This window comes from Somniosus microcephalus, chromosome 5 (genome assembly GCF_052327205.1).
Source record: "Somniosus microcephalus isolate GS21.2 chromosome 5, FLI_Smic_1.0, whole genome shotgun sequence".
Taxonomy (NCBI): Eukaryota; Metazoa; Chordata; class Chondrichthyes; order Squaliformes; family Somniosidae; genus Somniosus; species Somniosus microcephalus.
The window spans coordinates 118,438,286-118,465,091 of NC_140991.1; the positions used below are offsets into that span (position 1 = coordinate 118,438,286).

The window sequence follows — 26,806 nt, forward strand, 5'->3', positions numbered from 1 at the left end:
GGGGAATCGATTAACAAATTCCTTCAAGGACTTTGCAGGCTCAGCATAGATTGTAACTTTCAGGCAGCCTCAGCTGAGCTGTACCGCGAAGAAATGATTCGCGATGCTTTCATCTGCGGGATTGCCTCTCCATTTATACGCCAGCGTCTACTAGAAAGTAAAACACTTGAGCTACAAAAAGCTTTTGACCTAGCTTGTTCTCTGGATTTGGCAAAGAGAAATGCAGACCTCAATCAGCTGCCCAGATCTCGATCTGCTGCTGTAACTGCAACCAGACAATCCAAGTGGTCTCAGGTGAACCCTATCATGGAGGAATCTAATCCTGATAATTCTGATGAAGAAGAGGAGGATGACCCCACTTTAGCAGCCTCTTGGCAATCTAGGAAGAAATGCTTCTTTTGTGGAGATGCTTTTCACCCTAGGAAACTCTGCCCTGCCCGCAATGCGTTCTGCAGTCATTGCAAAAAAAAAAAGGACACTTTGCTAAAGTTTGCCAATGAAGAGCCTCTACGAGGGCCTATCCCGCTAAGGCCTACCGAACTGCCCCAATTAGGGCCTATCAAGATGCTCCAGCTAGGACCTATCATGCTTCCCTCAAGCTCTCTCCCGAAGAAGCACACCGAGAGTTTTAGCCACTCTCTGTGCAACGACACCAATTACAGCTGCTTGCCCACAGAACCTGTTTCATGCAGCTACAAAAGTTTCAATTAAAGGGCATACCTTAGATGCCTTAATTGATTCAGGAAGTACTGATAGTTTCATTAAAGAACAGATCGTTGCGAAATTGAAACTACATGTCTTCCCATCGGACCAGGCAATTGCGATGGCTCAGTCATCACTTAATACCAGAATCTCCGGCTTTTGTGTTGTTGATATGACACTTCATGGTCGTATGTATCCCTCCACCCGACTTTCGGTGCTCAAGGACTTATGTAGTGATCTCCTCTTAGGACTGGACTTCCAAAAACAGCATAAGAAACTCACCATTGAGTTCGGTGGATCCAAACCCGGACTTACTATTTCTAATATACCGTCTAAATTACTGTTTTGTGCATTGTCAGCAGCTTCACTTGATGAACCCTCATTATTTGCCAGTATTCCGCCTCGATGCAAACCAATAATAACGAAATCGCGGCGCTTTAATCAGGAAGACCAATCTTTTATTGAGGCTGAAATCTCTCGACTTCTAGCAGAGGATATCATCGAACCATGTTCGTCGCCCTGGCGGGCTCAAGTCGTCATTGTCAAGAACCCTCTAAAACCTCACAAACAGCGACTATGCATTGATTATTCGCAAACCATCAATCAATATACCGACTTGGACGCCTACCCATTGCCACGCATTGATGATATGGTTAATAAACTGGCCGAATACAAAGTGTTCTCAACTTACGATTTAAAAAGTGCCTATCATCAGGTACCCTTGAAGGTCTCAGATAAGCAGTACGCGGCCTTTGAGGCTAATGGACGGCTGTACCAATTTCGTCGCCTCCCATTCGGGGTTACTAATGGAGTGGCTGTCTTCCAACGGGCAATGGATGGCCTGGTTAAGCAGGAAAACCTAAGGGACACTTTTCCCTATCTTGATAACATTACCATTGCAGGTCACGATCAACAGGAACATGACGCCAACCTCCAAAAATTTCGGGATGCCCTCCATCGCCGTAATTTAACCCTGAATGAATCCAAATCTGTTGAGTCGCAACCGACCATCAACATCCTTGGCTACTGCGTAGGCAATGGTATCATTAAGCCAGACCCAGAAAGACTTCGCCCGCTCCAAGAGCTCCCGTCACCTAAGAATCCGGCTTCTTTACGTCGGGCTCTCGGTCTGTTTGCATACTACGCTAAATGGATTCCTCATTTTTCAGACAAAATCCAACCCTTGCTGCATGCTAGATCATTTCCATTGGAAACAGCGGCTGTTGCAGCCTTTAACCTTCTCAAAAAACAGTTGGAGAAAGCGGCTCTTCACTCCATTGATGAGAATCTCCCTTTCATAGTCGAATGTGATGCCTCGGAGGTGGCGATCTCGGCTACTCTAAATCAGGAAGGTCGTCCTGTAGCATTTATGTCCAGGACCTTACAAGGTGCCGAGCTACATTATCCTCCGGTTGAGAAGGAAGCCACAGCCATCATAGAGGCAGTACGGAAGCGGAACCATTTTCTAGCTCACCAGCACTTTACAGTAATTACGGACCAGCGATCAGTCGCCTTCATGCTCGATAATCGGAAACGAACCAAAATTAAGAATAATAAAATACAACTTTGGAGGATGGAACTGGCCTCTTTTGGTTATACCATTCACTATCGACCTGGCAAGGAGAATGTGGCCCCGGACACCCTCACACGGGCATTCTGCTCCACTATGTCGTCCTCTACTCTCATAGATGTCCATAATGGATTGTGTCATCCTGGCGTTACGCGCATGCTACATTTCGTACGATCACGGAATCTCCCTTTTTCTACTGGAGATGTGAAGAAAATATGCTCAGAATGCCGGCTTTGTGCGGAATTAAAACCTCAGTTCTTCCGCCCCTCAGATGGTATACTCATACATGCAACCCAACCGATGCAACGACTTAGCATTGATTTTAAGGGCCCAGTGCCCTCTTCAACTCGGAACACATATTTGCTCACCATGATTGATGAATATTCACGTTTTCCGTTTGCCTTCCCCTGCTCCAATATGCTGGCTTCCACAGTAATCTGCTGCCTTGAGCAGGTATTTTCTCTCTGTGGCATGCCGGCTTATATTCACTCAGATCAGGGTCCATCCTTTATGTCAAAGGAACTCAAGGACTACCTCTCAGAACGGGGAGTTGCTACAAGCAAAACAACACCATACCATCCCATCGGAAATGGGCAGGTAGAGAGGTATAACGGTATCATCTGGAATTCCGTACGTCTTGCTTTTAGATCTCGGGGCCTACCAGACCAGCAATGGGAAGCAGTGCTTCCGGATGCATTGCACTCTATACGGTCCCTTCTTTCTACAGCCACAAATACTACACCTCATGAGCGGTTCTTTGGATTCCAGCGTCGCTCATCTCATGGGACATCACTCCCGTCATGGCTAACTACTCCTGGACCGGTACTACTCCGAAGATACGTTCGGACGTCTAAAAATGAACCCCTCGTAGACGAGGTCGAACTAACCGATGCCAACCCCACCTATGCAAACATACGATATCCCGACGGCCGAGAATCTACCGTATCATTACGGGATCTGGCTCCCTGCCCGCCAGGACCTAGTGGGACATCGGGTGATGGTATTCCACCAGAAAACTCTTGGAATCTATCGGGTACCCCTCTCCAAGATCCTGATCGGACACCAACTAGCTTGGTGCCGGTAGAACCCCGTACTCAAAGTTGCGACCCTCCTAGTACCGCGCACGAAAGCACTGATCCGCCACAGACCAGCTCTGCACCTCCCTCTGAACAGAGGCAGACCGACTTTAAACCTATTGGGGCTCGTACACGAAGCCATGATCTCCCCGACCCTTCACAGGGTAATCCAGGCCACACAGACTCTGACCAATGGCCAACCGCATGTAAGCGGACCAGCGACCCTCTACGACGGGAACCCAAACGGGTGCGACTCTTCCTCGTTCGGCGGCTGCGGAACAAAAGGAAGACCACAGCCTTCTAATCCTGCAGGAGGGAAGAATGTGATAATAATAATAACTTCCGGGAAGTTATGTGCATCACTTACTGTGAACTGTGATGAACTGTGAACTGTGAACTTTGTACATACATCACTTCCTGTCATATGTCACTTCCTGTTGGGCTGGTATAAATAGTGAACTCCTCAGTATTGTAAGGGGCTTCTACCAGAGGCATGGTGAAGACCTCTCTTGTATATAGTGTGATTATAAGTTGCTTAAAGCTTACTTTAAAGTTACTTAATGTGTGAGACTCCTTTTTCTTACATCAATGAGAAATTCAGTTTTAGCGCTCCAAGAGAGAAGTGGAGCAAGAATTCAAGCGCTAACCACTTCTCTTACGACGCTAAGGTCCAAGAGCGGGGCGGTAGCGGCAGAGCGCGAAACAATTTCTATCGCATTGTAAATGGCACTCTTTCATCACAGAGGCTGCTTCCCTCGCTTAAAGGGAAGGGTCAATGATGCTGCATAAGCTAGTTGTCGTCAGTTCTATTTTGCAAGGCGACCTGGGCGACTGACATTACAGCCCCAAACACACTCTCAAAGTGGAGGGCTTGGACATCTTGCACCAATGAAACGTTAAAAACTTTGCACTGGCACCAGACTGGTGCAAATAATAAAGGTTGCACTAGCTCAAAACCATTCCCTTTAATTACCGCTCCTGAAGCGGCCAGGCTGAGCTCACAATGCCTCCTCGAGCTGGTGTTGTCAGCCCTAGGCGATAAAGCATGGGCCACGAGTGAATTTTTCATCCGGGGCAATAACTGGGTGCTGCGTACTTTATGACGTCACAAACTGCGAGGCGCTAGAGGCCCAGGCGGTAAGAGTTAGCGCCGGCACTGAAGTTCGCGGGTGTCGCTGCTTTTGCTGTGCCTAGCGCCCCCGCCGGGTACTAACAGCAGGCGCTAACATACTGAATTTCTACCCCCTAATCTCAGGATAAGGGGTCGGCCATTTAGAACTGGGATGAAGAGAAATTTCTTCACTCGGTTGTGAATCTTTGGAAGTCTCTACCCCAGAGAGCTGTGGATGCTGAGTATATTCAAGACTGAGATCGATAGATTTTTGGACTCTAATGGCATCAAGGGATATAGGAATCGGGCAGGAAAGTGGAGTTGATGGAGAAGTTCAGCCATGATCTTATAGAATGGTGGAACAAGCTCGAGGGGCTGTAATGCCTACTCCTCTTATTTATGTTCTTGTGTTCTTAACAGCTTTTCTGTAAGTGGAAGTCTAGTTTTAAATCTAAGCTTGTACAAGAGATGAAGAGACCAAAAGACATACTTTGCATTGAAAAGTAACTCTCTTGTTTCATAGCTGTGTTTTTATTTTGCACCGTGTACATGGCATGTAAAACTGCCAAAAATAAAAATTGCCCTAATTTATATGCATCGAAGAGGAGAATATGCTCCCAACTATGATTGAATTGGAGGATATTTTAATTTAAAAACTAAACGTGCATAGTCACTGAAAGACACAACATAGAAGTTTTGTGATATTCTAACAATATAAATTTATTTTACCGATAAACAAATAGCCAATACCATTCCTCAAATATTTTTAAAATTTACTTGGTAATATACAATAAGAGAATAACATGTTGGAGTTTGTTACGAGATGATGCACCAAGTGTTTCTGATTTTATCATAAATCAGAAGAGCTGAAACCGAAGATGTATTGCTGACTTGAAAGGCACTTCTACATGTTTATTATTTGAAAATACTCTAAATATTATATTATGAAGAGTTTTTTGAATAGGTTCCATTGTGGAGTAGTTAAATATGTCCTATAACTCACATGAAAATGAATGGTGGCCATATGGCTCAAATAGATGGAAAATATTTATTCTTTGTTTTTAAATCAGTAAAATACAGTGCCTTCTAAGCAACATAATCCTGTAAATAGCAATGAGCACTGCTGGAGTTTGCTTGTTTCTCATTGGTCACTTTGACCAAACACCACACAGGAGTGCAGAAATAAATCATGATGATACTGCCATTACTCTTCTGTTTACTGTTTAAAAAACAAACAACTTTTGTGAAGGCAGAAGCTAAATTTAAAATGCACTGTGACATTTTAACGAGATTACATTTTAACTCATCAAATAGAGCTGAAAACCTGTTTATTAAAATGAGAATTTGGCTTGTTCCCACCTCATGCCTGCCTATCCGGCTAGATCAGTGTTATTATCAACTAACAGTGGAAAGTCTCTGGGCTGAAAATTCAGTAGGGTTAGCGCCCATTTTGCGGCGCTAGAGGGTCTAGCGCCGCAATGATAGCCGTTTCTGAAATTCACTTCGGCGCTGCCATCGGCGTTAGCCGGTTGCGCTGCGCCGGCACCGATGACGTCATCGGTGTGCGCAGCGTCCCGGTTGCCGTGGCAACGCGCCCGAACGCCGAAATTCAGTTGCGGCCGCCTCGCCCGTGGCAGCCGCAACTAAGACTCTGGCAACCGAGTCTTACACAAGTTAGCGCCGGCGCATTAAGGTCGCGCGGCGGCCGGCCGCCTGCCCGCACCTCCCTCCCCGGACTCCTCCACCCCCACCCCCCGCGGAACAGATGCGTCTGGCCTGCAAGCCCGGCACTTGTCCGAGGTGCCGGGCTCATTTTTGAAAAAATCAAACGGCCAGCGATCGGGTGAAGGCAGCGCCTCCTTAACGGGAGGAGGAGGCCTGCACTTCCCCAGCCTGCCGCACCGCATCGGGTGCCGCAGCGCCAGATTAGCGCCGCAATGCGGCACTCAGCGCCCATTGGGAGGCACTCACGCCCGCCAGTAGCGCCGGCAGCCGTCTGGGCGCGGCACTACTGAATTTTTGGCGCGCGCAAGGGAATTAGCGCCGTCGCTAAATTTCCAGCGCTAAAGCCCTGGCGCGGCGTCAGCTCAATTTCTAGGCCTCTGTGTTTGTACTCCGTTTGCTCTTTCTTTCTCCCTCTCTCGCAATTCTTCTTCTTCTGAGGCAGTCCCTCGGAACCGAGGATGACTTGCTTCCACATTAAAAATGAGATGTCAGGTGACTGATGAGTCCAATGCGGGACCTACAGTCTCTGTCACAGGTGGGGCAGACGCAATTTGTGCTGTTCCTCGCGCTCTCCCTATCCTGTGCTATCTCGTCTTATCTCTTGCGTTGCTCACTATCTCTTGCTCGTGTGCTATGTTTCTCGCTATCTCGTGCTTTCTCACTATCGTCTTATCTCTTGTGCTTGCGTGCTATCTTTTGCTTTTTCGCTATCTCGCTTGCATGCTATTTTTCTCGCTATCTCGCTCGCTTTCTCGCTAATGCATTGTTTTCGGAACTGCTCTTTCTACTGACATTTACTATTTGTCTCTTGTCAAGCAACCTTAGATTTGGTCCTGTGTAATGAGACAGGATTAATTAAAAATGTCCTAGTAAAGGATCCCCTTGGAATGAGTGACCATAACATGGTTGAATTCCATATTCAAGTAGAGGGTGAGAAGGTTAGATCTCAAACAAGCGTGCTGAGCTTGAATAAAGGAGACTATGAAGGTATGAGAGCAGAATTGATTAGAGTGGACTGGGAAAATAGATGAAAGGGTAAGATGGTACATGATCAGTGGTGTACATTTAAGGAGTTATTTTACAACTTCCAAAAAATATATATTCCACTGAGGAAAAAAGGGTGCAAAAGAAAAGATAGCCATCCGTGGCTAAGTAAAGTAATTAAGGATAGTATCCGACTAAAAACAAGGGCATATAAGGTAGCCAAATCTAGTGGGAGGATAGAAGATTGGGAAGTCTTTAAAAGACGGCAAAAAATAACTAAAAGATTGATTAAGAAAGGGAAGATGATTATGAAAGTAAATTAGCAAAAAATATAAAAACAGATAGCAAAAGTTTCTATAGTTATATAAAAAGAAAAAGGGTGGCTGAAGTAAATGTTGGTCCCTTAGAGGATGAGACCGGGAAATTAATGGTGGGAAACATGGAGATGGCAAAAACGCTGAACAAATATTTTGTATCACTCTTTACGGTAGAGGACACTAAGAATATCCCAACACTGGACAAACAGGGGGCTCTAGGGGGAGAGGAGCTAAATACGATTAAAATCACTAAGGAAGTGGTACTTGGTAAAATAATGGACCTGATGGCTTACATCCTAGGGTCTTGAGGGAAGTGGCGGTAGGGATTGTGGATGCATTGGTAATAATTTTCCAAAACTCCCTGGACTCAGCAAAGGTCCCGGCAGATTGGAAAAGTGCTAATGTAACACCCTTATTTAAAAAGGGTAGTAGGCAGAAGGCTGGAAACTATAGACCTGTTAGCCTAACATCTGTGCTTGGTAAAATGTTAGAGTCCATTGTTAAGGAGACAGTAACGGGACATTTGGATAAACATAATTTAATAGGACAAACTCAGCATGGTTTCATGAAGGGGAAGTCATGTTTGACAAATTTGCTTGAGTTCTTTGAGGAAGTAACATACAGGGTGGATAACGGAGAACCAGTGGACGTAGTGTATTTAGACTTCCAAAAGGCATTTGACAAGGTGCCACACAAAAGATTATTGCTCAAGATAAAAAATCACGGGATTGGGGGTAATATTCTGGCGTGGGTGGAGGATTGGCTCTCTAACAGAAAGCAGAGAGTTGGGATAAATGCCACTCTGAGAATGAACCAATCAGTAACTAGTGGTGTTCCGCAGGGTCAGTGCTGGGTCCCCAATCTTTACAATCTATATTAACGATTTGGAGGAGGGGACCGAGTGTAACATATCAAAGTTTGCAGATGATGCTAAGATGGGAGGGAAAGTAGTGAGTGAGGAGGACATAAAAAACCTGCAAAGTGACATAGACAGGCTAAGTAAGTGGGCAGAGATTTGGCAGATGGAATACAATGCTGGAAAGTGTGAGGTTATGCACTTTGGCAGGAAAAATCATAGAGCAAGTTATCTTAATGGCAAGAAACTGGAAAGTACTGTAGTACAAAGGGATCTGGGGGTCCTGGTGCACGAAACTCAAAAGGTTAGTATGCAGGTGCAGCAAGTGATCAAGAAGGCCAATGGAATGTTGGCTTTTATTGTTAGGGGGATAGAATATAAAAACAGGGAGGTATTGCTGCAGTTATACAAGGTATTGGTGAGACTGCACCTGGAATACTGCATACAGTTTTGGTGTCCATACTTAAGAAAAGACATACTTGCTCTCGAGTCAGTACAAAGAAGGTTCACTCGGTTAATCCCGGGGATGAGGGGGTGGTCATATGAGGAGAGGTTGAGTAGATTGGGACTCTACTCATTGGAGTTCAGAAGAATGAGAGGCGATCTTATTGAAACATATAAGATTGTGAAGGGGTTGGATTGGGTGGATGCGGTGAGGATGTTCCCAATGATGGGTGAAACTAGAACTAGGGGGCATAATCTTAGAATAAGGGGCTGCTCTTTCAAAACTGAGATGAGGAGAAACTTCTTCACTCAGAGGGTGGTAGGTTTGTGGAATTTGCTGCCCCAGAAAGCTGTGGAAGCTACATCATTAAATAAATTTAAAACAGAAATAGATAGTTTCCTAGAAGTAAAGGGAATTAAGGGTTACGGGGAGCGGGCAGGAAATTGGACATGAGTCTAGGTTCGGAATGGTCATGGCCCTGTGGGTAGTGGAGTGGGCCCAGGGGCCGTGGAGCCTGGTTCTGCTCCTACTTCTTGTGTTCTAATTCTGTGTTAGATTTCAGGAGATGGTTTTATTCCTGTTCCTGGCTGGGGTGGAGATCGCCTTTACAGAAGGTAAGTACTGTAGTAAATATAGGGACAGAGTGATCTCCTGGACGAGTTTCGATCGCCTAGATGGGTCGGAGAGGAATTTCCCAGATTTTTTCTCCCAGATTGGCCATTGGGTTTTTTATCTGGTTTCTCGCCTCTCCCGGGAGATCACATGGGTTCGGGTGGGATGGAGAGTGATAGAAGATTTGAGGTTAGGATCAGATCAGCCATGATCTTATTGAATGGTGGAGCAGGCTCGAAGGGCCGATTGGCCTACTCCTGCTCCTATTTCTTATGTTCTTATGTATTCTCCATCTTGCTTTCTGCTGTGCCCAGATTTGTCTTTTCTGTTGTTTCAATGGCCCTGAATTTGCGGTTGGAGGCTTTCCCTGGGGAAATGCCTCCGATCCGCAAATAAAATGTCCGCGTACCTGGTGGTCCGGGAGGTACAGAGATTTGCAGTCCTGGGCCTCTCCAGGTACCCGCGGGTAGAGGCCCACGTATCCCAAAGGTGCAGGCGGTTCGCAAGGGCCCCGGGATCATGTGGGCCGGCACAACCAATAAAAGAAGGGAAACCCTGTTCATACTTACGCATGAATGGAACTACCCCAAAAATTACATCTACACATCAAATAAAAATATTTTTTTTAATTACATATTTAAAATTAATTAAAGTGCCATTTTTTGAAAAATAAATTTGAATGTTTTAAAGTAGCTAAAAATAAACGTACCTTATTGCACAGGTTTTTTAATGTTTAAATGATTGAAAAATTTTTTTTTTTTTTTTTTAAGCTCTTACGCTGGTAAAAGCAGGCCTTACCAGGCGTTATAATTTCACAGGCATTTGCTGGGTAGAAGATGGGCAAATAACCCAACTCTCCGTTCACGGATGCCCTTTTCCCGGTGATGCGTCGGATCTGTCAAGAAGATTCTTGACCGATCGCAAGTTCCAGGTTTTGGCGCATGTGCTTTGCGGGCGCGTACGCACCTCGTACGGGCCGCAAAATAAGGCCCAATATCTCTCTCCTTTCTTCAGAAAAAAATCTCAAAGTAATTCTATGGTTAAAAAAAAAATTCCCGTTGAACTTGTATGATGTGTAGGCTAACTATTTACAACACAATCTGTACAAGAGAAACTTTTCCAGGCACAACAGAAATTATAGTTCAACAAAATACAAGGAAATAGTCTTGGATGTTTGGAAAACATTCAGAAATTTTGCATCCAATTACATTGTGTAATGTTTAAGGTTACAAAGAGGAGAAACTATGCACAGATTGTATCTATTCTAATTATCAAGACACTTTGTACCCATTCCTCAGTGTAATTTACGAATGATGACATGAGATTCAAAATTAAGTAAAAGTTAATAGTGGGAGGCTAATGGAACGAAGAGAGTGGCGCCATCCATATCAGAGTAATGCTGACAAAGATGCCAGCTTATGGTTTCAGGACTTTGAGGAGTACTCAACAAGAAACAAAACAAATATAACCAGATTTACATAGCATTACAAAAAAAGTCTTAACATTTACTAATATAACAAACAAAATGTGGGATTTGGATACGAACACTTAAAAGTGCAGGCAGTTAAAGGCATTTGTACATTTAGCATGTGCCATAATATTTACTCAGGATAAAAAGTTGTTTGCAGAAATTCCATTTCCCAATTGATCTGGACTCATTTAATCTATTTAAACTTGGTCAGAATTAATCTGCTTTGCTTATCGTATGAAGCTAACTCAGTTAAATACACCTTTTCTTATTTTTTGCATTGCAAAACTCCAAAATATTTGACAAATTAAATCGGATATGACGAACATTGTAAAAGATTAATTAGTTGTGGTTAAAACCTCAAAAAGGAAATTGCTTAGCACAACAGTATATTGTGTGATCGTTGGCATTAAGCTGTGGAAGAAAGGATAAGCCCCTAAGCCTCCTATAACAAGTGAACTTGACATCTTGATAGACATCTTGATATAGTGTATTGACCGCAAGGTATAGCAAACAGGAAACCCCAAGGCACTTTTGAAAATGGTCCCAGTTTTCAATTTGTAATCTGGAAGTACCACTTTATTGGTCACTTCCACTTAAACCCCATGGGGGAGAAATTCAGTATCGCCCCATTTGGGACGCAATTATCAGCCGGGCGCAAAGATTAGCGCCTGGCGCTAATTATCACCGACTGCAAACTTGGCTTTTATCGCCCCTGGAGGTGATTGGAGCGCTAAATCAGGCGCTACACACCTGTCTTAAGGCGCAAAGGCCGAGGAGCGAGGCGCTACCTCAGAGTGCTGGCGAAGCTCACTGGCGCCGGCCAGTTCTTAAAGGGGAGGGTCGATCTTGCTCTCCATCCACACCCTCCTCATTGAATCTCGGCCTGGAGAGACCTGTACATCAAACCTGTTGGAAAGAACAAAGGAGAGGCCCAGGGAAAGAGCTCAGAGTGCAGCCCCCATATTCTCTTTTAAATCGATGCAAGGAAGATCAAATCAGAAAGAACCTGCAAAGTGCTGCTCAGTACCCAAAACTCCTCAACACAGCTTTGAATATCTCCTGCAGTCTCTCTCTCTCTCTCTCTCTCACTCAGAATGTGTGGTGCAAAAATTTCACTGACAAAAAAGGCAGGAAGTGGTCGCCTTTAAATAGCGCTCCCCCAGTCCCTTCCCGACTGCAAAATGCTCCCCTCAGCCTGTCGTTGCTAATGGCAGGCAGTAAGACAGGGGGCGCCACTCAATATCTGGTCCGGGGCGCTACCAGGGCGTTGCACACTCGACTGACGTCATGATCTGCTGGCGCAGGAGATCGTGGCGGTAGTGTTTAGCACCGCCGCAAAATGTCTAGTTAATTTTGTGAGCGGCGCAAACATCGCCGCGCACGGGCACCAGTTGCTTTGCGCCACATTAGCGCCCTCTTAAGGTGCTAACGGGATGCGCAAACCAACCGAATTTTCCCCCATAAATGCATTCAACTAAATTACCCTTCTGTAGTGTAATCAACACTTTATATATGAAAAAATGTGCATAATTATTAATTCTTTCCTTCCTCCACTTGCATATTTACGTTTGGGGGAAGGTTATGCTAAATTAATTGATTTGTTGGATGTGAACAAAATTTAAGATTGGAATATTAAAATTACTATGGCCTAGAAATTCGGTGGGCTGCGTCACCAGTTAGCACCTAAAGAGGACACTCAGTGGCTTTAGCGCCACTGGCCACGCCTCCCGCGATATTTAGCTGGGGCGCTAATGGCGGCATTAGCCTATTGCGCTGCGCCGCCACCGATGACGTCATCGGTGTGCGCAGCGCCCCGCTACCGCCCTGATCGCGATATTTGGCAGCGACTGCCTCTGTAGCGCCGCTCGCTAATCGCGCCCGGTTCACGGGGCCTACCTGTGGCGGCAGTGGCGCAAATTAAGGTGGAGGTGCGGGGCGGCCGTTTTTTTCAGCGGCCGCCTGCCAGCACCTCTGTCCCCGGCCTCCTGTTCTCCCCCCGCGGCATTGCTGGCTGTTTTCCAAGGACCCGGCACTTCTCCTCGGTGCCGGGCTCTTTTGCCGGCACTCGCGATTGCTCATCGCGCTGGTGCAGGCCCCTCCCCCTTAAGAATGGGAGGAAGGCCTGCAGTACCGCAGCGCGCCGTGCCGCAGCGTGTGGCGCTGCGGCACGTTGTGCTGCGATATTCAGTTTCAGCGCCCTAAGAGGGACGCGGAGCGCCTCGAGCCTCGCCCCGTGTCCCTCTTGGGGCGCTCAAGCTGAATTTCCGGCGATTGCTGCTACTCCGATCGCAGCGCAAAATCTGGCGCCAGGCGAGTTTGGCGCTCCGTTTGCGGCTCCACCCAATTTCTCCCCCTATATTCTCAAAAGTAGTAGCCATGTAAGACAGTGTCATATTAAAATAACTTAACATTACATATAGATATGCTAGATTATCTTTTCCACTTGCATTCTTCATTGACAACTATTTTCTCATTATTTAACCATTTCAGCGAAGACAATGATGAGATGCCTACCCATAGCTGAACTGCTTTGAGATGTCAAAGTTGATGCTAATGTGAGGCAGTAGCTAAATCTGGAGTGGAAAATGTGTGACATATAAATATGCATGTTGTAAGTATTACAAATTCAGTTCTTGCCTTAGTTATTCTCTGCAGTATAGAGGTGCTGGTCGCTCCTGTCAGCATTTTATGCTGAGGCATTTGGCCATACTGTCCAATATTTAACTATACAATAGTATAAACTAAATAACTTTTAACAATTCTCCTCCATTTATAATTTCCTGAGTCAGGTGAAAGCCTGCCCTAGCAGCTCCTGTTTCAGAATCTGACTGTGAAGACAGTGTTTCTGTCACTATTTTTCTCTCCCTTTGTTCACACCATAGGGGACGACCAATACTAGATACTTTCTGCTGAGCGACCAGGACCTGGGACCTGCCAGCACAATGGGTGTGAGGTGTTTATCAATTACCAAGAAAGACTGATAGATTGGGAAACAATTTTAGGGGCTATTCAACTTAAAATAATATGTAAGAAGCAAGAGTAAAAACCAAACCATCAACTTTAAGTAAGTAAATAGACCTAATAGGAACAATGTACTAAACTGAGTGGTAGAAGAAACTGATTTAACATTCAAGGGGATTCGTTAACATTACAGATAAATAAATAACTGCTATATAACCATTAACTAAATATAAGAATAGAAAATAGCAGCACATGCAATGTGTCGGGATTGCACAATGTGGGAATTTGTGGACAGTGAGACTGTCCTGGATGACCACATCTGTAGGAAATATCTTTGCCTTGAGTTACTCTGGCTCATAATTGTTGAGCTGGAGTGCAAGTTAGAGACAATCCGGCACATAAGGGAGAGGTAGGAATATCGAGATAGTTTATTCCAGAACACAGTCACACCACGTAGAATGGTGCGCAGGTACATGAAGGGGAGTGTGTGATTGGCAGCAAGGTAATGGGAACCTAGTGGAGGCAGGTAAGGAGGAACCGCAGAATCTGGTCCAGTCCAACAGGCACAATGTGCTTGCTACCTGTCAGAATAAGGAGAAAGGTTGCGGGAAGAACTATCAGAATGCTGACCAAGGCACAGTGGAGCAGGAGACAGCTCAAGGAGGGAGGAGCTTAATAGAACCGTTGTAGTTACAGGGGATTTGATAATTACAGGGATAGATAGCATCCTCTGCAGTCATGATCGAAGGCTGTGTTGCTTACCTGGTGCCAGGTTACAGGATCTTTAGAAAAGATAGGGAAAGGAGGAGGAGTCGCAATACTGCTGAAAGACAATATTACAGCAGCTTAATAAAGGAGTGTGGCAGAACCACTGAATGACTCTGGATAACTGTATATAATTCTCTTTAACGATGTTCTAACACCAGCCTAAACCTGTACCATTGTGTTAGGCATTACTGTGTTTTGTATATAGAGTTTGCATGTACGGGGCGTGGCCGCTTTAAGAGCGCGGGAAAACGCGGGCAAACACGATGACGTCACGTCGCAAACCACGGGGCTGCCCAGGCAGTCCCTGTGGCATCTCCTTTGAGTAAAGACCTGTTTAATTGTTCTCCTGTGTCGATCTCAGTTATTCGCAGGAATTCGTCAATTCCTACATTGGTGACCCCGTTTTTGTGAACGTTTTCACAGAAGAAGAGCACAGCATGGAAGCAAACGCCGTTTTGCTAAAGCTACCACAGTTCTGGGAGCAGCAAGCGCCCTCGTGGTTTATTCAGGCCGAGGCCCAGTTCGCCCTGAGGAACATCGATGCGGATCAGACCAAGTATCTTTACGTGGTCTCCGCACTTGACAGCTCTACCGCCTCTCGGATCGTCAGCCTCCTCGAAAAACCCCCAACGGAGCGCAAGTATGAAACCCTCAAGGCGCAGTTACTACAGGTTTTCGGGCTCACAAAATCGGAGCGCGCCCATCGATTACTCACTATGCCCGGGCTCGGGGACTCCAAGCCTTCAGAGTTGATGAGCCACATGCTCACACTCCTGGGCTCAGAACGGGAATGTTTCCTATTCCGCGAGATTTTCCTCAGCCGACTGCCTGAACAGGTACAAACTGCCCTGGCCAGATCTGAAACTGAAGACTGCGCAACACTCGCGGCGGAGGCCGACAAAATTTTCGTTGTAACTCGGCAGTATTGCGCCGCCACAAGGCACCCATCCCCCGCAGAAACCGCCCCAGCTCGTCAGCCTGCTGGGCTGTGTTTCTACCACGCGCAGTTCGGCGCGAAGGTGAAACGTTGCCGCCCTCCCTGCAGTTTCCCCCCCCCCAAAACAAACAACATCAACTGCCACTGCGACCACCGAGGAACGGGTCTAACGGGCACCCCGCGGCTGCGATGGCGATCGGCAACGTGGGAAAATTGCTGTTCATCACCGATGCTCTCTCCGGCTGTCGAGTTCTGTGCGACACCGGAGCGCAGTGCAGCATTTTACCCGCGTCTGCCCTCGATGTGCAGACGGGTAATCACGGCCCCGCCCTTGAAGCAGCCAATGGCGGAACGATTTGGACCTTCGGCAGACGGCGAGTGGAGTTGTGCCTCGGGGGGCAACGTTTTCACTGGGAGTTTGTTACGGCCAAAGTTTCCCAGCCCCTCCTCGGCGCGGATTTCCTGTGCGCCAACAGTCCCCTGGTCGACGTTAGGAACCGGCGGCTGATCAACGCAGCAACTTTTAATTCTCTTCCGTGTTACCGCAGTAACACTATGTCACGCACCGTCTCCTGTGCGTTCCCGACTCCTGATGAGTTCACTCGCCTGCTCAGCGATTTCCCCGACCTGACAAGACCCACGTTCTCCTCCACCGCCACGAAACATGGTGTGGAACCCCCGGTCTACGCGCGGGCCCGGTGCCTGGAACCTGGCAAGCCGGCGGTCGCAAAGGCGGAGTTCGCAACCATGGAACGGTTAGGGATTATTCGCCGGTCGAATAGTCCCTGGTCTTCGCCCCTCCATATCATCCCGAAGCCTGATGGCGGCCATGCGGCGACTATCGATGCCTAAACGACGCCACCACTCCTGATCGGTACCCTATCCCCCATATCCAGGATTTCTCTGCCCATTTGGCAGGGAACAACGTGTTCTCTAAAGTCGACCTCGTCCGGGGCTACCACCAGGTCCCAGTTCATCCAGAAGACGTCCAGAAGACCGCAGTCACCACCCCATTCGGCCTCTTCGAGTTTCTATGAATGCCTTTTGGGTTGAAGAACGCTGCCCAGGCTTTCCAACGCCTGATGGACTCCGTGCTGCGAGACCTCAAGTTCCTCTTCGTCTACTTAGATGACATTTTAATTGCCAGTCCTACCAAGGAAGAACATAGCTGTCACCTACGCACCCTTTTTCAACGCCTCAGCCAACACGGCCTGATTATCAACCCGGCCAAGTGTCAGTTTGGCCTGCACCAAATTGATGTCCTGGGGCATCGCATCACCTCAGAGGGAGCGGTTCCTTTACCTTCGAAGGTAGAGGCGGTGACATCCTTTCCACGCCCGCAGAAGATAAAGGCCCTGCAGGAATTCCTAGGCATGGTAAACTTTTACCACCATTTCGTGCCTAAGGCGGCACTACTCATGCAGCCCCTGTACGAGGCCTTCAAGGGCAAGACTGGCAAGAACCCGGTAGACTGGACGGATGCCATGACTCGAGCATTCGCCGACACCAAAAGCGCCTTAGCCAGCACGACTGTGCTGGCGCACCCGCTGCCAGGAGCCACCATCGCCCTCACCACCGACGCGTCGGACTACGCAGTCGGTGCCGTGCAACAGCAGTGGGTGAACGGGACGTGGCAGTCGTTGGCATTCTTCAGCCGTCAACTACGGCAGAACGAGAGAGCTTACAGCACTTTCGACCAGGAGTTGCCCTTTTTCTGGCCGTCCGCCATTTTCGGTTCCTTCTGGAAGGATGTCCTTTCACCGCCTTTGTGGACCATAAGCCGCTGACCTTTGCCATGTCCAAGACCGCCGAACCGTGGTCAGCCCGACAGCAGCGTCAACTGACATACATATCCGAATTCACCACGGATATACGGCATGTGGTCGGTAAGGACAACCTGGTGGCAGACTGCCTCTCCCGCGCGATCGTCAATACAGTTCATTTGGGCATCGACTACGCCCTCATGGCAGCGGACCAAGCCTCAGACCCGGAAGTCCAGGCTTACAGAACGGCCATCACTGGCCTCCAGTTGGCCGACGTCAAGTTCCATTCGGCAGGTACCACGCTGTTGTGTGACGTCTCCGTACAGGATCCTCGCCCTGTCGTGCCGGTCGTCTGGCGCCGCAAAGTGTTCGCCATACACGGGTTGTCACACCCTGGAATGAAGGCCTCCCAGAAACTGATGTCAGCGAAATTCGTATGGCATGGCATGCACAAAGATGTCCGCGACTGGGCCAACACCTGCGCGGTCTGCCAAAAGGCTAAGGTACAGCGCCACATCAAAGCTCCGTTGGCCGCCTTCACAGTTCCGGAGCGACATTTTGACCATGTCAACGTGGACCTGGTAGGACCACTCCCACCCTCCCATGGTTTTTCACACATCCTGACCATAGTTGACCGCACCACCAGATGGCCAGAGGCGGTCCCCCTGTCATCCACTACTTCGGCGGACGTGACCAGGGCGTTCATTTCCTCCTGGATCGCCCATTTCGGAGTGCCCGCAGATATTTCATCGGACAGGGGACCGCAGTTCTCCTCCGAACTCTGGAATGCAGTGGCCCAAGGACTCGGTGTCAAATTACACTGCACCACAGCCTACCACCCACAGGCGAATGGCCTCTGCGAACGCTTCCACCATTCAATGAAAGCCGCCCTGAGGGCCAGCCTCCAGGACGCTGGATGGGCAGACAAGCTACCGTGGGTCCTGTTGGGCCTTCGCACGGCCCCCAAAGAAGACCTTCACTCTTCATCAGCGGAGCTTATCTATGGTCGGCCGCTGCGAGTCCCAGGGGACTTCCTACCAACATCGACAGAGCCATGGTCCGCGTCTGCCCAACTTGCTAGTCACCAAGAGGCGGCCAGATCTTTCGCACTGGTGCCCACTTCGCACCACGGGCCACAGTGGTCACATGTTCCCACGGAGCTTCACAAGGCGGAGTACGTTTTTATTCGCCATGATGCACATAGGGATCCGCTCAAGGCCCCATATACCGGTCCCTTCCGCGTGTTGGAAGCAGGGAACAAAACCTTCACGGTAAATGTCGGTGGTAAACCGGACCGCATTTCGGTCGACCGCTTAAAGCCAGCGCATTTAGACCTCGACCGCCCCGTCGAGACAGCACAACCGCCGACACGGGGTCGACCACCCATCGTCGTTATGGCAGATCAAGTGCGACCGCCCGTCAAACTGCCAGCAACCTCTGCCTCGAGTACAGGAGTCATTCTGACAGGCTTGTCAGACCCCCTCACCGTTTTGACTTTGTCCGTTAAAGCGAATTCTGGGGGGGCGCATGTGGCAGAACCACTGAATGACTCTGGATAACTGTATATAATTCTCTTTAACGATGTTCTAACACCAGCCTAAACCTGTACCATTGTGTTAGGCATTACTGTGTTTTGTATATAGAGTTTGCATGTACGGGGCGTGGCCCCTTTAAGAGCGCGGGCAAACGCGATGACGTCACGTCGCAAACCACGGGGCTGCCCAGTCAGTCCCTGTGGCATCTCCTTTGAGTAGAGACCTGTTTAATTGCTCTCCTGTGTCGATCTCCGTTATTCGCAGGAATTCGTCGATTCCTACAGGATGTCAGTAAGGGTGAGCAGGCAGTGGAAACACTCTGGGTAGAATTAAGAAACAGCAAATTATGCAAGTCACTGCTGGGAATTGTCTACAGATCACCTGAGAGCAGTGATGCAATAGCAGGATGCAGAAATACAGAGATCAGAGAAGACAAAGTGGTTATTCTGGGAGATTTTCACATAGACTGGGAAATGCAGAACAGCTCAAGCCATGAAAGTAATGAATTTCTATAGTTTTCTGAAACTTTGGCTCGGATTTTCCGGGGCCTATGACTGCGTGCCCCGCAAGTTTCAGGGTTCCGCATGCGATTTGCATGCGCGAAAACCTGGAACTTGAGATCTGTCAAATTTCAGCTTGACTGAATCCACAGGAAATGGACATTCGCTGGCGCAGGGTTGGGCTATTTAACTACTGCCCAGCAAATGCCCGTGAAACTCTTACGCCTGGTAAAAAAAAATTAAAGTTTTGTTTTAAATGTTTAATTAAATTGTATTTTAATTAATTTTGACCATGTGATGATTTATTTTTATTTCAGTGCTGTAAAAGTGTTTTTTGGGCGGGGAATCCTATCATGCTTATGGATTTTCTGTACATAACTGGAATCCCCATAAGCATAATGCGAATCCCACTTTGTGATTGGTTGGGCCGGCCCACGTGGTCCCAGGGACGCTTACGAACCGCATGGGATATGTGGGCCTTAACGCAGGCGTACACCTGCAGGCCCAGGAGCGCGAGTCTTCGAAGGTACGGAGGCACCAGGTAGGTGTGAAATTTACTTGCAGTCCGCAGGCATTCGCCCGTGGGAAGTCTCCGACCGCAATTTCCAGCCCAATATGTTTTAAAACTGACGAGAACAGGTCATACTAAATTTAGTCATGAGTAACAGCCAGAATTAATTAATAATCTGACAGTATGGGAGCATTTAGAAAACTGACCATAACGTGATAGAGTTTTACATTAACTTTGAGAAGGAGAAAGATGACACACAAACCAAGGTTATATACTTAAGTAAGGCTCACTTTGAAGGAATGAGACGCAAGCTGAACATGTTAAACTAGGCTAAGCTGTTAACAGGTAAACCTACAGAATAACAGTGGGAGGTATTCACTGAAGTGCTTAGTACAATACAAGACTAAAATATACCCTTAAAGAGAAAAAGTTTCACTTGTAGAGTCAAGCAACCATAGTCAACGTACAGGCTAAGTCGCAGTATAAAGCTAAAGGAAGTGACTCACAATTGCCAAGAAACGTAGTAATCCAGTGGATTCGGAGAAATATAGGAAGCAACAAAGGGACACGAAGAAAATATTAAAAGCTGCAAAAAGAGAATACAAAAACAACTTGCAAGCATTTATAAAGGCTAATAGTAAAAGTTTTTATCAATACATTAAGAATAAAAGTGGCTAAGGGAGATGTCGCCCCATTAAAGACAGACACAGGTCATACTGTAATAGACAACAAGGTAGCAAAGATGATAAAATACCAGTGATAGAAGGGAAACTAAAAATAAATCAACAAGAGGAACTTACTGGATTTAATATAGATAAAATCAATAGTAGTGGAAAAAGTAATGGGACTTAGGAGAGATAAATCTCAAGGACCTGATGGTTTCCATCCTGGTCTATTTAAAGAAGTAGGCAAAGAAATTGCAGAAGCATTGGTCATAATCTTTCAAAGCTCTTGATTCAGGAATTGCGCCGTTAGATTCGAAATTTGCTAAATGTCACTCTGTTATTTAAGAAGGGTGCGAGAGAGAAACCAGGTAACTACAGGACTAACTGTTGTGGGGAAGCTACTAGAATCTGTCATTAGGGATAGAAAGACTGAGAACTTGAACAAACAGGAGCTGACCAGCAAGAGCCAGCATGGCCTTCTTAAGGGTAAGTCATGTCTGACTAATCTAGTAAATTTTTAGAGGAGATTACTAATAAGGTAGATAAGGGTGTGTCTAAGGCTGTTATATGATAATAAGCCTCCACACAAGAGATTATTAGAAAAATCAAAACACACAGAATTGGAGGAAGCCTTTTGACTTGGCCAGGAAATCGGTTGGGAGGTTGGAGACAGCAAGTTGGGATAAAGGGTACATACTCTGATTGGCGGGATGCGACAAGTAGTGTTCCCTGGTGATCAATTCTGGGACCTCAATTTTTCATCATATTTATTAATGACTAGGATGAAGGAATAGAAAGTTGTATATCCAAATTTGCAAACAACACTAAGTTAGGTAGGACTGTAAGTAGTACAGATGGGAGCAGGAAGTTGCAAAGGGACATAGATAGATTAAGTGTGTGGGCAAAACTATGACAAATGGAGTTCAATGTGGGCAAGTGCGAGGTCATTCACTTTGGACCCAAGAAAGATAAATCAGAGTATTTTCTAAATGGTAAGAAACTAGGAACTGTAGAGGAACAAAGAGATTTGGAAGCCCAAGTATACACATCATTAAAAGCTAGTAGACAGGTACAAAAAGCAGTCAAAAGGGTGAATGGAATATGTTAGCCTTTATCTCAAGGGGGCTGGAATACAAAGGAGAGGAAGTTATGCTTCAGTTGTATAAAGCCTTGGTAGACCGCAGCTCAGGAAGGATATATTGGCCTTGGAGGAGTGCAGCGCAGATTCACCAGAATGATACCAGGGCTTAGAGGCTTAAATTATGAGGACAGGTTGCATAAACTTGGCTTGTAGTCTGTTGAGTGTAGGAGATTGGGGTGTGCTATGATGGAGGTGTTTAAAATGTTAAAGGATTTGGTAGGGCAGATACGGAGAAACAATTTCTCTGGTGGAGGAATCAAGAACAAGGGGACATAATAGTAAAAATATAGCTAGGCCATTCAAGAGTGAAATCTGGAAGTACTTTTTCACACAAAGGGTAGTAGAAATCTGAAACTCTGTCCCCAAAAAGGCTGTGGATGTTGGGACAATTGGCGCTTTCAAGACTGAGAGAGATTTTTATTAGGTGAGGGTATCAAGGGATATGGAGCAAAGGTGGGTAAATGGAGTTCAGGAACAGATCAGCTATGATAAAATTGAATGGTGGATCAGACTTGAGGGGCTGAATGGTCTACTCCTGTTCCTCTAGTGCCAAATGCATTAGCATTTGAGCCACCTTTTGTCTTGGGGCATTTAAAAAAAATTGTGCAAATACACTGGCCTAGAAATTCAGCTGTTTGCGCCAGACGTTAGCGCCAGATTTCCGGCGCTATCCACTTAGCGCCCGGGCACCGCCGGATCTGCGCCTACGCCGAAATTCAGCTGGGCTTTAGCGCCGGCGCAAAGTGTTAGCGCCCGGTCAGCTGCGCGCGCATCTTATGACGTCATTCCGTCGTGCAACGCCGTTTGTGCGCCCCAAACCGGAAATTCAGTGGCGCCCGGCCGATGTTGGCGTGGCGCTACTAAGAACTGTGAAATGGAACTCAACAGAGGCCCTGTGGGATTCGGGGAGCGCTAATTAAAGGGCACATCCACTCACCCATAAAAGCTAGCCATTTCGCTGCAATGACTTGACTGGTTTGGATTTCTGCACAGAGAGCAAGGCACAGAGATTACTGATTTCGGACACCATAGGAGAGGTCTTTTTGGCTTCTAGCCAGTGCTTTGACATTTGCATCCTTGTGATTTTGCTGGTTGGAACTTTGTAATGGGGGCTGCATGGGGGGCCAACCCTCAGTTGCGACATTTTGTGCGAAGGGCTGGCATACGCTTTGAGACAGGCCCAGGCATGGCTAGACGCAGAGGGGCCATTAGGCGTCGCCAACGTAGGCCTTACCCAGTCAGGCAATACCGGGAGCAGGTCTCATATCTCACCATGACTGCGGTGCATTGTGTTAAGAGGCTGCGCTTCAGAAGGGAGGTGGTTGAAGAGATCTGCCAGCGGCTTCATGCAGATTTGCAGCCACAGCTCATGTCCAGGGCGTCTCTCTCGGTGGAAGTGAAGGTCACGGTGGCTCTCAGCTTTTATGCAAGCGGCTCCTTCCAAGCCGCTGCTGGGGACATCGCGACCATCGCCCAGTTCGCCGCGCATCGCTGCATCCGACAGGTCACCGAAGCACTTTTCGCGAGGAGCCACCAATTCATCTCCTTCCCCATGACCCAACACAAGCAGGAGCAGCGTGCATTCGGATTTGCCAGGATCACGGCCTTCCCCATGGTGCAGGGCGCCATTGACTGCACGCATGTGGCTATGCGGCCACCTATCCGCAATGCCGAGCAAGACCGCAACCGGAAGGGCTACCATTCCCTAAATGTGCAGCTGGTGTGTGACCACAGGCAGCGCATCCTAGCTGTCAATGCCCGCTTCCCAGGAAGCATCCACGATGCCTTTATCCTGCGACAGACTACTGTGGCTGACATGTTCCAGGCACAGCCTCAACCAAGGGGATGGCTTCTCGGGGACAAGGGCACCCTTTGTGCACATGGCTCATGACCCCGCTCCGCGCGCCCAGGACCCCAGCGGAGCTGGCATACAACGAAAGCCATCAAGCCACAAGGAACCTAATAGAGCAAACGATAGGCGTCCTCAAGCAACGGTTCCGTTGCCTGGATCGTTCGGGCGGGTCTCTTCAGTATTCGCCGGATAGAGTCTCCCAGTTTGTCGTGGTCTGCTGCATGCTCCACAACCTGGCTATCCGCAGGACTCAGGCACTACCACCTGACATTGGGCCACCACCTCAGGAGGACGAGCAGGAGGACCCTGAGGAGGAGCAGCACCAGGCCAGGAGGGAGCGACAAGGTCCAAGGGCCGTCCGCCGGGGGCTTATTGCTCGACACTTCTAGGCCCCCTGTCAGGGAATGGCCTGGCCCACTGAACGCAGCCGCTTCGCAAGCCCTCAGCCGGTTAACCCAACAACCACTTGAAACATGACACCTGCACATGGTGAATAAATAAACATCTTTATTTGAAAACCTCAGGGCCCTTCCCACATGGAAGAGCAAAACAGAGAAGACCCCCAAAAAACAGTAACAAACTTCTGTCACTCCCAAAACCTGGGGAGGACTAACATAACATCAGCATCCAAATGGCCTCGTCACTGGCCTAACAAAAACAAGCCCCCCCAACAACACAAAGACCCCCATAAAACAAAAACACATAATGCCCCCCAGAACAGAAGCCCCCGCATCACCCAAACCCTCGGTGAACACACTCTATTGGGTGTGGCGAGAGGGCGAGTGTGTGGACAGGCGTCTTTTGCCCCGGCCCGTCCTGCTGCTGCGCCTCAAGCTGGGCCGTGAGGCTGTGCCGAGGCTGGGGGAAGGATCCTCAGGGCGACAAGGCGTCTCGCCAGATGCCCTTGGGGGTCAGCCTACACGAGGGCGGGCCCGGGAGGGGCCGGCTGGTGGCTGCTGCAGCTGTGGGTGGCCCTCTTCAGTGGCTGCAGGAGCTCCTTGCACCGTGGCTGGGGGAGTGGCAGGCTCGCCTGCACCAATGGGTACAAGGTGGGTGATGCCAGGCGCGCGCTGGTCACCAGACACACGTGCACTCGGGCGGCCTGGCCGGGGAGCAAGCGCGCCAAACTGTGGGTGGCCAGACCGGTGTGCGGCAGCAGGGCGGCGCCTGGCCTGGCGACGCCTCCCCGCCAGTGCGAGGGTCGCAGAAGTCAGTGCCCCAACTGCGCCGGCATGTCCCCGCATCTGCAGTCCCATTGTCTGGACAGCACCTCTCAGCTGGCGACTGGCGTGCTGCGCTGCCTCGAGTTGCTCGACCCCCCTCTCATGCGCTGCCACAAGGAGCTCCACCCCCCTGGCGTGCGCTGCAGCGAAAACCTCGAGGCCCCTGGCCTGGGCTTGGCCGAAAGCCACCACACTTTGAGAGAGGCTTTCGATGGCCTGAGGCATCTGTGCCAGCACCTCCATGATTTCCACGTGGCGGCGCTCCGACGCCGCCGACATCTCGTCCAGGAGGCGCACCTCCTGGGCGACGTCCGAGTCCGGACTGGAGGGCGCCTCCACCCTCTGGCCAGAAGGCTGGCGTGCCGCCGGAGCGCTGCCGCGTGCGGCCACGCCACTGACACCAGGTTCTGCCCTCCCCTCCACCGCCTCCCCCCTCTGGGCAGAAGGGTCGCGTGCCGCCGGAGCCTTGCCGCGGGCGTCCATGCCACTGGGACCAGGTTCGGGGCTCCCCTCCCCGCCTCCCCCTGGCTCTCCGGCACGCCAGACGTATCCCCTTCATTGGCATGTCCTGGAGCGGAGGAGGGTTCCCCCGAGGTGGCGCCTTCCTGCTGCTCCTCCACGTCCTCCTCCTCCGAGGGCCTGGCTGTGTGGGCTTCAGGGAGCACCTCCTCCTCAGCAGCTGAAAGCAGGAAGGCACAAGTGTAGCTTTAGAGTGAGGACAGGCCGACAGCGAGGGAGGCCGCACTGGTGCATTATGCGCATTTATCGGCCACTGGGGAAGGATGTAGATCTGATGCGCGAGGGCAAGGATAGAGGTGCAGCCGGTCCTGTCCTTACCAGTGGGCTCCAGTATAGGGTCGGCGTCGCCGATCGCCACAGGCCCAATCACCGGGTGCCGCAGCAGTCGGGCCACCCTCTCTTCCAGAGGCGTCAGCTCCTGGAACTCGCGAGGGCCTCCACCAGTGACACGGAGGCTCCTGGCGTTCCTCGCCAGCTTGGCCTGCAAGAGAAAGGAGGGCGTCTAAGTACAGTGTGGTGCCCTGTAGCTGTGTGTGAGGCCTGCCATGGTGGAATAGCTTGCACAATGTGGTGCCCTGTAGCTCTGTGTGAGGCCTCCCATGGTGGAATAGCTTGCACAGTGTGGTAAGTGCAGAAAGAGCTCTTGATTAACATGCAAGTGCCATTGCAGCGGCAGCAGGGCTGGCCATTAGACCTTGGATGTCCCTTTGGCCCTAATGGGAGGTGCACATGCAAGGATGAGGGGGACATTGGAAAGGGTACTCACCTTGACCAGCCGACATAGGTCGTTGTATTTCTTGCGGCACTGGTCCGCACTCCTGGGAACATCTGAGCTGGAGGAGACCCTCCGGGCAATTTTGGTCCAGGCCTCCCTGAACTGGCTCCTGGGAGCCTTCCTGCCACTAGCCGGGCAAACGACCCGCCTTCTTTTGCGCACCCCATGAAGGAGCACACCCAGCGCATGCTCAGAGAAGCATTCGGCTCTTTCACGGGCCCTCTCCATGTCCTCCAGGCGTTGATATGCCACACAACCACTCCTGAGGCCTAGTTGCAGGGCTACAGCATGCAGGGCGTGGCTGCAGTCAAAGTTGACCCTTCCCCCTTTAAGAGCTGGCCGGCGTCAGGGTGTCTGCTGACTCACCACATGATCGCACCTGCGCTGCGCCCGGAATCGGCGTTATTAGGCTGCATCGCCGGATTAGCGCCTGAACACAGGGTTCCAACGCCTTGTGCAGCGCTCGGCCAAAAAGTTGGCCAAATCTACTGAATTTCGGCGAGGTCGCCTGCACTTTCCGGCGGGCGCTAAATTTGACGAGCGCCCGACTTTAGCGCCGCAATAGCGTCAGAACTGAATTTCTAGGCCACTTTGTTCAAAAAAAATAAATGTAACTCTCCCAAATGATTTCTGTGGCAAAATGTTCAAAAAAATCCCAAAGTGTGACAGTACCATGTCACACATATATTTTATAGAAATTTTCACACAGAATCTTTCATGTTTGGTTATCCGTCGTGCACATTAGAATAATTCTGTAACTGAACACGAAGTGCTACATGGGTAGTAT

The 26,806-nt window shown here is 48.9% G+C and overlaps 1 protein-coding gene across 2 annotated transcripts in view; it reads left to right on the top strand.

The window, feature by feature from the left end:
• Positions 1-26,806, top strand: part of cobl (cordon-bleu WH2 repeat protein) — a 568,107-nt gene that overhangs the window by 338,956 nt on the left and 202,345 nt on the right. The gene's annotated exons all lie outside the window — the stretch shown is intronic.